This window comes from Dermochelys coriacea, chromosome 10, assembly GCF_009764565.3.
Source record: "Dermochelys coriacea isolate rDerCor1 chromosome 10, rDerCor1.pri.v4, whole genome shotgun sequence".
Classification (NCBI taxonomy): domain Eukaryota; kingdom Metazoa; phylum Chordata; order Testudines; family Dermochelyidae; genus Dermochelys; species Dermochelys coriacea.
The window spans coordinates 64,717,005-64,732,514 of record NC_050077.1 but is presented as its reverse complement, the minus strand read 5'-3'; the positions used below and the strand labels follow the sequence as shown (position 1 = coordinate 64,732,514).

At 39.7% G+C, this 15,510-nt stretch overlaps 1 protein-coding gene and 1 long non-coding RNA gene across 2 annotated transcripts in view; both read right to left on the bottom strand.

Moving 5' to 3' along the window:
• The window catches only part of SEMA6D (semaphorin 6D), a 281,294-nt gene extending 271,700 nt beyond the window's left edge, over positions 1 to 9,594 (bottom strand). The window contains 1 exon segment of the mRNA XM_038420048.2: positions 9,454 to 9,594. The gene's annotated coding sequence lies outside the window, so the exon portion shown is untranslated.
• Positions 9,595 to 14,888: 5,294 nt separating this feature from the next.
• The window catches only part of LOC119862773, a 33,639-nt gene continuing 33,017 nt past the window's right edge, over positions 14,889 to 15,510 (bottom strand). The window contains exon 3 of the long non-coding RNA XR_005295365.2: positions 14,889 to 15,216. This is a non-coding gene — a long non-coding RNA (uncharacterized LOC119862773). The remainder of the gene's footprint in view (positions 15,217 to 15,510) is intronic.

Sequence of the window (15,510 nt, the reverse complement as noted above, 5' to 3'; positions counted from 1 at the left end):
CCGGGATCGGGCTAAGGGGCTGTTTAATTGTGGTGCAGGTGTTTGGGCTCAGGCTGTCGTCCAAGCTCTAGGACCCTGCTACATCACAGGGTCCTAAAGCCCAGGTTGCAACCCGAGCCTCAACTACAATTAAACAGCCCCCTATCCTGAGCCTGCATCAGCTGGCACAGGCCAACCATAAGTGTCTAACTGCAGTGTAGACATATCCTTAGCGTCCCCTTCTGGGGCCAGGCAACATGGAGGAGGAGGCAGCCTGATTCATATACAGAGGGGAAAGAAGCTGAAACTGGAAGAGGGTATCAGCAGAGGGAGTAAATTGGGACAAGGCATTGGGAAGTGGGGTTGGAAGAGGAGGAGACTGGTACTAAAGTCAGCATGGTCAGTGAGGGGAAAGTTATACAAGGAGGCAGGGGAGAACTTGAAATGGTGTAGGAGGAGGTGGGGAATAGAAAAAGACTAGGATTGTTTAGGAAATGAGATTGGGTCTGGGAGGAGAAGCCTGGGGAGAGAGGCTGAGACTAGTTGCCAGGATATGGGAGGAAGACTGGGATGAGAAACCAGGGAGAACAGTGGGCAGAAACAGGGGTAGAAGTATCTGTGCCCACTATAGAACATTCCCTTCCAGAGCCCAAATGGAACCCAAGATTTCCAAGTCTGATCATTCCTCTGCTGTCAGCAAATATCTGTGAATCTCATTGACAAAGCGTACATCTCATTCCCCTCTAGTACTGGTCCACATAGTAGATAATTGACTACTGTTAACAGTTATACCAGTAGAAAAAATGACAGAGATCTATGAACCAGATGTAAAGGTTCCAACCCTGCTGATGACCCGTATGGTGGAATTTCTATTTTTTTCACTTTGTTTTTCTAAAACCATAGTGAATTATACACAAAAATCAACATTAAAAGAATGCTAAAAAGAACTCAAAAGGTGGAATTACGAGTTATGATACAGTTTTTAATTACATGAACACATACTGTTTTTTCCAAACAGGATCCTTGCCTCTTTCAGTACAAAAGGACAGACAATGCGCTGGGGATGAATCTGAGTTGTGTAACGAAAGAAGTTATTGTCTGTAGTATCTGTGCTTCATTTGTCACAGCAGTTGAAAGGTATGTAGTGAAAAAGACAGATTGCAGGAAAAAAAAGGTTGGTCAAAGCAGTAGAATGTTGCCCTGAAGTACCTTACACTGCCACAGAGCTCCTATGCGATGCCAGGCAAGACATTTAAACAAATTTTTTCACAATTGGTCACTATTTGTATGTTCATTTTTGGGGTGACCAACATGAGACTCTAGAATCTCCAGAGCTGCTGGGCACTCATAGCTGCAAGTGAAGTTAATGATTTGAACATATAATGCTAAGTGCTCTAAAAATCAGGTCACAGGCATTTCAAATTATTTGAAAATAAAATGAATTAATACTTGTGAAGCACCAGAGAAAAGCCCATGAGGAGGTTTGAATGGTGGGGGGGGGGGAAGGCATGGGGCAACACACTGAACAATGGGGATAAAACAAAATACTGAATAGCTATTAATTAAGTGAGCACCATCCATCCAGTGTAATGAATAAGGCAGGGGGAAAAATAGTATGTAATAATGTAATATAAGACTGTGTTGTGATGCATATGCATAAGAGGTTAAATTAAGGTTACACAGGAAACCTTCATTCCGGCATTTCCTAACTTTAGCGTGCTTCATTTTGCAACCTTAATGTTCTTTTAACAGTTTTTGTATGTAGTATATATTACAATATCAAAAGCTAAAACTTATCATTTTTAGATTTTTCTCATTTCTAGTTGAGATGTTCCATATCAATCTTCTACTTTGTTCCATACTTGACTTCTCCTCACCCAGATATGATTTTTATTTTTCCCCAAGTTTAAGATAAATCCATTTACCTGTTTTTGAATTATGGAAAGGTGAAAAAGTGATTTTTTTTAAAAAAAACATACACAATTTGAAAATGGCTGATCTGTATGATCTGACATTTTCAGGTTGGCTAGCTCTGACTCAGCACTGGGTACTTTCATTACTGGCCAAGGGGGGAAAAAAAAAGAATACCCAAACAACAGATATAAACATTTTTTAAAAATTAGTTTTGTGCATGCATGGTAGCAATTTTTGCTAATATTGGGAACTACAACATCATCTGCACTGCTGAATTAGCACTGTAGTTAACAACCATGGTTGTAAGCTTTCAACATCTTTCTCTGTAGGAAAATCAGAAAGCAGGAGGATTCTGTACTGAAATCCTTATGCTCCTGTGGAGCTCATAAACTCTGCAAAAAGGAAACTTTCTTCTGCAAAATTTATCATTACAAGAGAGAATTGTTAGCCGCAGAAGATCTGCTAGCAGAGGAGTAGAGGCTGTCACCATGAGAAAATCCATAATTTCTGTTCAAGAAATTAATAAGGTCCATGAACAAAGGTTGTAAATAAACTTCACAAGCCTAAAAGCCTGGTATTGTATTACACTTCCCAGATAATCTGTGTGGAGGGAGGCCCAATCTCCTCCTTCTCCCCTATACAGAATCTAACACCTTGGAGCACCATCTGTTGGGTTTTGAGAATAGTGCTGTAGAGGTACCCGACTCCTCCCCAGCTATTCTGTATGAGAGAAGTGAGATCTATCCCTGAAGAGACCCATCCACATGCAGGACTAGATGTCACAATCTGGCCCATGGAATTTAAAATGCAAAACCTCGTCTTCATAGAATATTAAATTAAAAAACTTTAATGCTGTAAAGTTGGGGAAAGAAAGTGTTAGTCTTCTCATAGTAACACTCTTTGGGGTTAGTGAGTGAGTAGGGGGAAGGAACAATAAGTAGGATGGAACTTGGGGGTAGGTGAAGTGTTGAATTAAAGGAAAGGGTACTGGAATTATATTGGATGCACTGGGGAAAGGACTTATTAGCTGGTGAGCTGAAAATTGATAAATTTGGAATGGGTCTGAGAACTACATAGGATGAGGGAAACTGAGAATGGAACTGATAAACTGGGTGAGGCTGGAACTGAATTGGGGAATGGGGACTGAGAATATAATAGACTGGGAAATGACAGTGAATATTTGATTGAGTGAAAGGGGATGCAAAGTCAATAGACTGGGAGTAAAGACAGAATAAATAAAATAGAGGATAAGGACTAAGATTGAAGCAGATTATTAACTGGTACCACAAAACTGATGGTAACAACGTCTGTGCCAATTTGTCTTTGTGGATAAAACTTAGAATCTTCAGCTTCAAGAAAGACTCCTTTGCTATTTGAGCTAAAGGAGTAACTGCACTAGTTAATAACTTTAGTAGGTATTTATCCTTTATGTTGACCAGTCACTTAAATAGAATACAACATACTGAGAAAGCAACAACACTCTTCCCTGCGAGGGAAGCTTGTCCTTAGCAACTAAAGTCTGCGTTTGAAATCTAGTATCTTTCCACCCCACAAGGTAACAAACAGGAGCTTTACACCACCAAAAAGGGGAGATTCCTAGTGTTCCAATGTGATAGCAACTAGCTTGTAAGTCTTGGAACATCCCAAGATATCAGACTTCAAAGTTATGACATATTTCTTCCCTCCCTAGCTATTTTTTTAATTTATAAATGTAATAAAAAGGTTCTCATTCTTTCTGCTTCTCTAAGGGCAGTTTACCTTATTTGAACAATAGACCAAAGCCAAATCAGCAGCAAAAACTCCAGCAAAACCCCTTCCATGACAACTCAAAAGGTAGGGCTTTCCCCACTAGAACTCAACCACCCATAAACCACATTTCCGCTATCAAACTCACCCTAGTCAGACATGAGGGGAAAGGATGGGCCTTGCATAGTGGCCTGCCAATCAAGAATCCCAGACTACTTCAGTCCAAAGATAGTGCTTCTACCACAACTGAAGGCTCTTCATGGAGGAAGCTCTATCACCAATCCCCTCTATGTCAAATAAAAGAGAATACAGCTCGTGTGTCTCTGCTGATCAATGTATGGCATCAGTCTTTCACATAGGAAGGCCCCACACCAGATGGGGCTTCACAGATTACAGCCAACATCTTAAAATCCACCCAGAAAACCAACAGGCAGACAGTGTACAATCATGGAATACTTGTGTTCTGTGCCCTCATTAAAGTATACCATTACTAAGTGGGCTGCTGTATTCCGAATCAACTCAAGTTTCCAAGTTAACCTGAAGTGTAGCTCCATTGCAAGAATCTAGCCTCAACATAACAAAGACATAAACCACTGCAGTCAGACCCACACCCAAGAGAAACGGTTGAAGGTACTCACAGACTGCAAACTTGAGTAACAAATGGCCAATGCACTCACTCAATAGATCATCCTTGTCACAGCATTTGGCTGTTTCCTGCAGGAAACATCACTTTGGTTTTATCTGGATTGAGCCTCAGCCAACTCTTATCCAAAATTCAGCCACTTCGAGACACTAGGGCAGTCTTTCCACTGTTATGGTGCAGTCAGGTGAGACAGTACTATTGAGTTGAGGTGTTGTCAGCATATTGCAAGTGAATAATTATAGGCTGTGGTGCTAATTCTTCAATCAGCACCATATACAAATTGAACAAGATAGGAAACAAGATGCAATCAGGTGACATAGCACCCTATGGAGGAAGAGCAATTGTCCCACCTTCTGGGAACACTTAAGAAAATAATGGAGTCACTCAAGAGTGGCTCCATCTACTCCTACAGCAGTCTACGAACAAATTAATACCCCCCTTTGGTCATCAGTGTCAATGGCTACCGATATACCTGCCAATATCAGCATAGACATCCAGTCTTTGTTCATTCCCAGATCATTTACTAATCCCATCAGCACAATTTCTACCCATATACCCAGATCTGTAGCCAAAACATCAAGGAAGTCTGAGAAATCTAAGTACTTAAATAGTTGTCTCACCACCAGAAACTTCTCTATGATCTTAACCCATAATAGAAGATGTCATACTGGTCAATAATTAATCAGACTGATAATATCAAGGGTTGATTGTGAAGCAAATGTTTCACAGTTGCCTGCTTAAGAGATCACCTGAAGGGAAACATTAACAATTCCCACCAGCAATGGACCCCATGCTTCCTTACTAACCTTTATAACACAGGAAGGACAGGCATCCAGAGGACATGTTTGATTGGTTATAACTTTTTTTTGCCTTCTGAGCAGTGCAGTGAACTAGTAGCAATGAAGTCTGTCCAGCTTTACAAGAGGGGATATGAAAAACAGACAGATATACAAAAATGTCTAAGACATTTTGAAAATAGATTTTCTTTAAAATACAAGGCATATGCAGAATACTTTGGATGATAGCATGGTATGAGGTTTTTATTGGCACTTCCGGATAACCTGCATACGTCACACATGGCTTATTACTTATGATTAATGTGGCCATTATAAATTGATGCCAATAAAATCTTGTAACTACAGAACACCATCATGCAGTCTCTCTCATTTATACACAAAAGTAGGTATATAGCGTTGCTGGCCAAAATCTGAACTGACATTACATCTTTACTGTTCACAATATCAAAATAAAACGCCTTATAATGGACAGTTCTAGCAGGTTCTTTTTATACTACTTTCTTACTCTCTCCTCCAATTTCTGCAGGCCAAGATCTTCAAAAGTGACTTGCTACTTGGGGGGGGAGGCACTCTATTTGTGGGTGCCAAACTTGAGACTTATTAAAGGGGCCTGATTTTTGGAAAGTACTGATAACCCATACTCCAGACTTCTCTCTACAGAAAATGAGTGCTTGGCAAATTAGTGTGCTGAAGATTCACACCCTGCCTTGCTACGCACTACTCGCTCTGCAGACAATTCTTCTTCAGACCCCTTAGTATCTGATTGAGGCACCCAAAAAAATCACAAGTCATTGTTGAAAATCTTGGCCTAAAACTATGGCCCGCTTCCATTGACTATAGTGGGCTTTCAATTGAGCCCATACAGAACAAAAATCACAGTATGACAATAACTGTTTTAATAATACTCATGCTTAAGTAGAAGTGAATTGTTAACGTAAAATAAATATTTATGTATAACAGTCCCAAGAAGTACTGACCTAATCTTTCTTTTGCATCTTGATATGTGCAGCTAGGCAATGGATTACCAATATTTATATAAGATGCCCTTTAAAATGAGTACATAGCTTGAATTTAGAAAGGTCAAAAGAACAATCTTCATTCTATTCTCAGACATTTAGTAAAACCTGACCTTCCCTAGTGTATTATATGTCCTCTACTCTTACAAGATTTAATAAAGGCTGCTCCATCCATGCAGCTTTCCCACACTTCTCAACAGAAAGTTCTATAACCTGAAGACGTTGGAGGTATTTAAACATAAATTTATGAGACAGGAGTAGACAAACAAAAGATTTAGAGCTAGCAGAGAATTCATTTCAAAACAATGGCTTTTTTATTTATTTCTGTTTTTACAGTGAATCCAAAATCAGAAAACATGTGAGCATCAGTATACAAATAACTCTCTATTTTGGGGTCCTGAGAAGTTTCAGCAATTGCTTGTAGTGTAATGAATGTTTGTAATTCATTAGATTCTGTTTAAACATGCAAAGCACGCCATGACATCAACGATGTTCTCTTTATCTCAACAAATAGGCTATTACACTTAATATACTTCCAGTTAAGCCAGCATGGTTAAAATAAGTATTTCTTGTATATATTCAAATTTTAAATTGTGTATTCATATTTTAATAAGATTTAAATTAATTGTCACATCCCAGACAAGACCACGCTCTGACAATTATCCCAATAAGCTTCAGAATCTTTATAGTATACTATCTATATATTATATCTTCCCCACAAATGTATCTTTGTTTACATAATTTTGCAAATGATAAGATCTAAATAAACTCAAAATTGTCATGGACAGACCCTTCATAGATTTTCAGTTTGTAGCTGTCAATCTTCTTACAGCTGCTACATAACAACAACAGTTCTTTTCTTCATGCAGACAAGCAAATTCAATAAACATTGGTAAAGGTTCTTTTACAAAAGAAAGAAAACCCTGGTTTTCTAACAATCTATTAAACCTTTTCTTATTTACTTCTAAACTTCTACATGATTTTTAAATCTTTCATGCAAGTTGTACATATTTTAATGCCGCATTTAATCAAATATGAATTTTGCAAAACATGAATCTGCTGATTGCTAGACACACATTTTGTTGACAAAAAGATGATCAAGACTATTAATGAATAAATTCATTAAAAAAGATAGACATACTGACTTACTGTTCACATTGCATTATAATTTGGAATCTGGGGAACAGAGAATGCAAGGATCTAAAAAGGGCCATTAAGGATAGTCAAATTTATATTTCTCTTTATCTCAATCAAAATCTGCTTTAAATGGTCCATGTTATTCTAAAAGAACAACAACAAATGTACAATAGAAAGATCAATGCTGTGTGCAATAATAATACAATAATATACATTCAGTGCTCTAAACTGAAGAGGACAATGCAGATAGGATAGAAAGATGGAGACAAACTGAACAGTAGTTAGAAATACTGTTAAAGGTTGAACTAGGGACAGACAGCTATGATGACAGGCAAACAAAAACATTTAATCAATAAAAATCAATGTGAAAAGGACAATAAAACTGAAAAATGAAAACAGATTGCTACTAAGAGGAGAAATAATAAATGGGTACATTGATGTGTAATTTATTTGAAGAAAGAGGAAATTCAGAAGTGACTTATACAATGAAATATAAATATTTTACAGGAGCTAGATGTCTGTTTTATCTGTCATCACTTTCCTTAATCATAACACCAGTTCTATGTCATGGATTTTCCCTTTGAAATCAAGCTCTGAGTTAGAGGTTTTCATATAACTAACGTGTTTCTCCTGGGGGCTAGAAACTCAGCTTCAGCAGACTGGAGCACTTAGCAAGTCCGTCAAGAACTGTCAAACCAAAATACATTCAGGGCATTAGATATGTTAGAGTCCATTGGGATTTACACCCAGCATCACTTGATGCACATGAACAATTTAGTGTTGAGAGTTGTACCAGTTGTTATCAATTTTTTATCACTACCATCTTGTTTAGATAAATCAAACCCCCTCTGTGGGGGAAGTAAACAAAGTGATCAGGAATTGGAATTATAAACAGGAAGGGAAAACTGTATGTGTGTATACAGTTACACATTATTTGAAAGGAATATATATGTGATATATGTGCATCAATATTGTATTGATCTATTCTGCTCTGGGTGCACATGCATTAGTATTAGGAGTAGTTCGTGTGGACACCGTGGAGAGAGTAAACCTAAGTGGATAACATCATTAAAAAAATTTGAATTTCTCAGCCCATCAAGTAGGAACTGCTGAGCACTCCAGCTGAGAGAATAATTGGAAAGTGGAAAGATCCTGAACGAATTAAACCACGAGAGAAACCAACGAAGGTATATAGGTGCAAACACATTCACAATGCATAGAAAGAAAAGCACATTGACTGTATTGTACATATTTGTGCTGAGACTATATACACTGAATCTCGTATAGCAATATTTTAAAATTTTTTAAAAAATCCATTATTAAACTGCCTCCCCCTAAAATGCTTTCACTGGTTGTACAGAGAGGCTTTCATTCATCGGCAAGCGTGTGCTTCCTTTGTACGGTGGGAACAGGCTCTAAGTTTTACGCTCAGAGCCAGCAGCTGTCTGAATAAAGCAGACAACTATGATCATAATCCCTCATCTATCCTGAGATTGTTATGAGGAAGTCAGTTTTTACCCTCAGACCAATCCTTGTCAGTAAAATACAGAACCCTGCCATCTCCTCTCGCTTAGAGACCATCAGCAGCGTCCCTGTCTCTCGGCCACTGGCACGGATGGAAACAACACTGCAAAACAATGAGCCAAGAGAAAAGAGACCCACCCAGAGAAATGCAACGAAACCGACCAAACCCGGAGAAAGAAAGGACCCCCCACCAAAACTAAAGCCACGCACTCTTTCTCTCACACACACCGAGGGCTTTTTCCACGTACCCGATTCCCCCCCCCCCCTTTTTTTTTTTTTTTTTTTGCAAATGAAGCAAATCTTTCTACTCACTGACATTATGATCCAGCACCTATGTAACCCCAGAAGGACTGTGTGTGTGTGTGTGTGTGTGTGTGTGTGTGTGTGTGTGTGTGTGACCTCCAGACATTCTGCATATAGCTACTCTTTGGAAATAAAGATTAAAAAAAACAACAGGCACCAAAATAAGACACGGGCCAACTCACTCCCTTGCCTTCCCTCTCCCCCAAATCCTGAGGGGCAGCAGCTCCGCGTGCGAGCGATGCTCGCCTCCACCCACCCCGGGGGCTCCAGGGGATGCCGCGTCTGGGCTGCAGCTGGGAAGTGCTCCTAGGTCAGGGCGCCCGGGGAGCCCTGCAGCCGAGCAGGCAGCGCTGTCCCCGGCATGGCAGTCTGCTAGCGAGGCGGACAGACTTACTTGGGGCTGCGGCTCGCTCAGGAAACCACCTGCTCCGGGCTCCGCAGGGCTCTGACAGCGACGATGGGGAGGCGGTGCAGGCTCAGCTCCCGGGCCGGCTCCCTCCCAGCCCCGGGTGACTCCACCTCCCGCCACTCCCCGCACCGAACGCCCCTCCGCGGCCATTGCCTCCGCGCCCCACGCGCGGCTAGTAGCGACCTCCCTGCCGCTGAGCGGCCCCCGCACCTCACCCGGGTTCCGGCCGCAGCCTCCACCCTGGAGTGAACCCCAGAGCCGCCTACCGCCCCTCCTCTCCTTCTTCCACCCAACGCCATGCTCAGTGTCCCCCTCTCCCAGGGTCACCCCAGCCTCCAGCCTGTGCCTCCTCCGACCCAGCGCCCCACCCCAGCGCCTATGCCGGCTTCCATCCTCCTCCCTTCACTGGGTGGCTCAGGATAGCCTTCTCCCCCTCATCCCGGTATTCCCTGAAGACCTTACAGCCCAGTCCCCCACCAGCTTCTCCACCAGCCACGCATCACTTTTACACCCTCTCCCTTGTCCCCAAACAGCCCCCATCTCACCCCCCCCCCTTGCAGCTTCTCCTACCAAATGTCTCCTCCACCCATGGAGATCCCACACCTGTGTTTTGCCTCCTACACACAGACCCCGCCAATACACCTGAGTTGCAGGCTCCCAGGTAGTGCCTCCACAACCGCCCCCCCCCCCACTTCTATTGCAACCTATTCACTCTTCAGGGTGCTCCACAATGCCAGGCTGTGCCCAGTTTCCCCTCTTTCTCTTCCTTAGCTCTTGCTTTTTCTGTACATCAGGGGCCTCCTCTCAGTGATTGTCCTTCCTTCATCCCACTCTCTTCCTTGTCCTTCCACCTCTCCTTCCTGTCTGCCACTCTTTCTTGGTTTTGGCCTCTCCATTTACTCTGCCTCTCCCCTTGCAGTTTTTTATTTTCTGTGCCCTCCCCCCCGTTCCCAACTTTCTTCCCCTTCCTTGTCTTTCTTAGGCCCCTGTATCTCTACTGCCCTCCAATAAATGCAATCCAATTCAGGGGGCTTTTTTTAAAAAAAAAAAAAAAAATCTTCTGAGTGTTGGGGACATCCATAACGAAGGTGCATTAACTGCCTGCATTGCCTACGTCTCAGGGAATTCAACAGCCCGGCTGACTGAACCAGCTCCCCACCCCCATCCCCTGCTGACACACAAATGCTCTTCAGTAATCAATAAAGCACTGAGTTGGTTTAGCTGTGAGGAAAGATATCAAACAGAGATTTTTCCTCTTCAAAAATGTACTGTTTTACTTTTCTCACTTTACTTCCTGGCAAAGTTTCCTGTTTAAATTTAAACACAAAGTGCTTCTCCTGGTTTACCCTAAACAGTAAAGAATACTAGATTGGGGCCAAATAATTGATTCTTTTCTATCTATGCAATAGAGGTCAGGGTTTGAGCAAACTGGTGAACGTCATATAGTTGCACATTGAAAATGTATTTTCTCAGGGTTTTCACACGCAAACAAGTCATTGTGGCTTCACAAACATAGGCTGAGTTCTGAATTTTTGGCCAGAGAGAAGAGGACAGGTTTTGCACCATTATCAGTTTTGTAGTGGCAGTTTTGCACAGTAAATAACTCAGTTATATTTTAGAGATAGGGTAACTGGCTAAAGCAACCTAAAAGGTGAGCTTGTTCTTGGACCTTTTAATTCTTTATAAAAATTATTAAAATATAGTTACGTGGCTGCAGTTACTGTGTAATTAATGTCTGGTCTGAATTTCTTTGTTTTAATGTTATTTCAGAAATTTTTTTAGAAAGATATTTGTATGTATGGTATGTATTTGAGTTCAGATCAATTGCTTTTGTGAATAAATGGAGGCAGAAGTATATTACTAGATAAATTATTTTGTATAGCAGCATTTATAATTTCTTTAAACAAATTACAGAATGCTTCTTAAGGATAGGCACAATAGAAATTTAGAGGTGGTAGGGACCTTGAGAAGACATCAAGACCAGCCTTCCATGCTGAGGAATGACTAGTATATCTAGACCATCCAGGACAGGTGTTTGTCCAGCCTGTTCTTAAAAACCTCTAATGATGGGGAATCTGCAACCTCTGTTGGAAGCCTATTCCAGTGCTTAAATACTTTATAGTTAGAAATTTTTCCCTAATATTTAACCTACATCTCTCTTGCTGCAGGTTAAATCCATTATTTCTTGTCCTACCTCCAGCAGATATGGAGAATAATTGATCATCATTCTTTTATAAAACCCCTTAACATCTGAAGACCATTATGGGGTCCAACTTCAGTCTTCTTTTCTCAAAACTAAACATGCCTAGTTATTTTTATCATTGTAAAGATGGGAGTGGTTATGCCAAGGAGAAGTAATACTAATGTTGTAATATCAAAATCATTCTGTGTTAAGCCACTGAGCATGTCCAGTATAAACTAGATGTTTTCCAGAAGCATAAGCAACGTCAGTCTGAGCTGGTTACTGGTTCACTTAGTAAGTCTTTCTTTCTAATCAACTTGTCTCCTGCATGCTCATTATACTGTATCTGGAGTTAGTGTTATGATAGAGTTCTATGTCTTATATCTATATATAGATAAGCACCAGAGGATGGCACTCTAAAATATGTAATATAGTTCCTGAATTTTATAATATCGTCTAGCTCTTAGATAGCACTTTTCATCAGTAGATCTCAAAGCGATTTGCAATGGCATGTATCATTTATCCCTGTTTTACAGATGGAGAAACTGAAGCACAGAGAGGCTAAGTAACTTGCTTAAAGTCACTGAGCAGGCAGGGCTAGGAATACAACCTGAGTTCATGTCCAGTGCTCTGTCCTTTAGGTCACAACAATAAAAAAAATGTGTTGTGTACTGCAAATGGCTTCTAATGTGCAGCTCTTTACACCAAATCTTAAATTATCTCAAAACAAATAATGAACCAGTTACTGCTTTCAAATGTACTGGATTTGCAAAGCAAGTTAATAGAAAAATTGCACCTGTTTAAACAATAGTTTGACATTTTTCTAAATCCCATTGATACAGCAGAAACAGACTTTTTCACATTGCCCAACACAATGTTACAGGTACTTGTGATTTTGACATGGGAGAAGAAAGAAAACAATGACTATTTGTCAGGGATTATAGATATATTTGTTACGTACTGTAACCCCATAAAAATGGTACTTATGAGACATTTATTTTATCCTTGCAGTATGAGCCAGTTGATGAATATGTGACTAAAATAAAGACTAAAGCTGAAACATGATTTAGGGAATTATGCGACTCCATTTTAAAAACAAACAAAAAAACCCACTCCTTTGTGGAATACAGACTAACCAAGAGGGGCACAGACCACTGTGGAGAAGTGATTTAGCTTCAGCCTGAGACATAGTCATTTGCAGAATCTGTGTCCTAAGTGTCTCAGTTCAGAGTGAACACATCTCATTGGGAAACCAGCGTAATCTACAGTTCTGAAATTTGTTGCAGAATTCACCCATCATTGCAGAATCGTGCTTCAGAATCTCAACTTTATTTTTTTTAAATCAAGTTTCTAGTTCCTATGATTGCAAAGATAACCTTTAACATGTGAAGAAATTGTAAAATGATGCCCAATTGAATTTGTAAAAAGCTTTAAAAATTCTTTGCAAAGATACCTGTAGGCTCAATAGGCCTGATTTTTTTACTGACCTTCATCTTGTTTTTTCCATTTACCCCCTGTGCAAAGTAGATGCAAGATGCTACTATTCCGCTTTGGTAGTGTGTACATACACATGGGGTAAATGATTACACAAGCTGCAAGGATCAGGTCCAATGACTGCAGATTGGTAAATACAGCTAAACATCAGTAGCAAAATTGTATCCTTTAACATGGATAATGGCATAAAATGAAATGTCATTCCAAGAATATATACGACTTCAGATAAGAAGAGAGGACAGAGATGCAAAGCAGAACTTGCTTCATATTCAAGACAGAAAATAGCAGTAAAATGGCAAGAAACTATATAATCTTATTTTAAAATTCAGTATCACTTGATAGCTTTCCATATAGTGAATGCTGATGTAGCACTTGTTTTAAGATTAAAAAACTGCCTAGACATGAAGTTAGTTAAAAAAAAAGATGTTTGCTGCAAATACCACCAGACAGCACAAAAAACAGATATAATGTGAGATTTTTCAGATGTTTTCCAAAGCTTAGGATGTCTGAAAAAGAGAATACTACAATAAGTTAGGCAAATCTGTAACTCCAGTGAGGCAGACACCAAGAAAAATTCAATTTTCCTTAACAGATAAAGTAAAAAATGAATTTGATAATATGGAAAGCTGGGGATATATTTAAAAGGTAGAACAGCTTAGAGAATACTTTACTCTAGGGTTATAATTGAAAAGCCAAATAAAGTATAGATATGCATTGATCCATGTGATTTAAATAAAGCCATAAAACATTAACATTCTCTTATGAAAATCATTAAAGATGTGGTAGCTATGATCTCAGAAGCAAAGATATTCAATATTAGATGCAGGAGCTGTATTTTGACAAGTAAAGTTAGATGAATCAAGCTCTAAATTAGTGACTCAATAAATGTACCATTTAGGTTTTAAAACTTTAAATTAATGCCTTTAGTTATTATACTCTCAATATATATCCTAAAGAATAATATTACCCTGAGTTTCAGAAATTGGGACATAAAATTCAGAAATCATAATTAATGATTTAGGCCACAATTCTACAAGTTACTTTAATCAGTGCCCCTGGGCTTGGACAGAGTGCCATTAGAGTCAAGGTTTATATGTTTAACAAAGATGAGGACACAGAGAAAGGGACAGTAAATACACAGAGAACCTAGACTATTTAGAAGGATAATAATTTTGTACTAAATTCTGAAATGAGAAGAAAGCTACTGAAGATTTCTGAGGATGTAAATGATATATTTATATTTACATGTATGAAGAAGAAGGTGAGCAACTACAGTGTTGCTAACTCTTACGACTTTATCACAAGTCTCATATTTGGTGTTAAAGCCCTAGCTCCTAGAGTTATGTGATTACGGAGGATCTCAACTGTCATTTAGCCCATATTTGAGAAGAGTTTGACAACATGAACACTCCATGCTCAAAAACCAAAAAACAAATTAAAATCTCATGATTAAGCCAATCTTATGATTCTGGGTGCACGATTCACGATTTTTGAATTAATTGGGATTAACAGTGCTGCAACTATATATTTGACAAAACAAAACAAAAATCAGACTGTAGCCTTAGAGAGAATGTAGAGTAATTGGAGAAAAAAAAAAAAGAGATGGAGGCAAGAGTAAGACCTCTAAAGATGCTTTAGAAATGTTTTGGAGGAATTGGTAGGCAGTCTTACACACATGGGAGAAGTGGCAGGCAAAATAAAATGTAAGCCCTTCTAATATATAAAAAAGTTTAATTAGGTAATTTAAAAATCAATCATTCACATTTTTCATTGAGATAACTCAGTTACATCAAAAATGTTTGTGTCACAGATTCACAGGGTCTGGTCTATGCCCCAGCCGTTAACCAGTGTCTTGTGAGTATCCCTCTAGTGTGCTGGACTTTAAGAATCCTCACGGTTTCACAGAGGCAGGCCCATGGCCTCCACAACTCCAAAACTGGGCCTTCAGGTTCCAGCAATCCCTATCTCTTGCAGTGGCTCACTGCAGTGAGTTCAGCCAGGTTAGACTTTCCCCTCCTCCTCACTTCAGGACTCAATGCTCTGATTAAGTATCTGGAATGACACCAGGCAGCCTTTTCAGAACAGAAAAAAAAGTATTAGTCACTAGGAGTACAGCATCTGAAAGTCTTTGGGTTAGCATGAGAGATGCAGGCTTAGGACAGAGTTAATGTTGGTGGGAGACATGCATCCCCACTGTGTCATTTGTCTTCCAGTCCCAAGAGAGCTGCCACTTGTCTGTGAACCCTACTATTTTTAAAAACAGGCACCTGCAAACCAGAAACTCTGGAAAGTTTTCATTTCAGAAACACTGACACATGGTGTTTCTGAAACAAAATATGCTCCCCAGGACCTGGCAGCCTGAAATT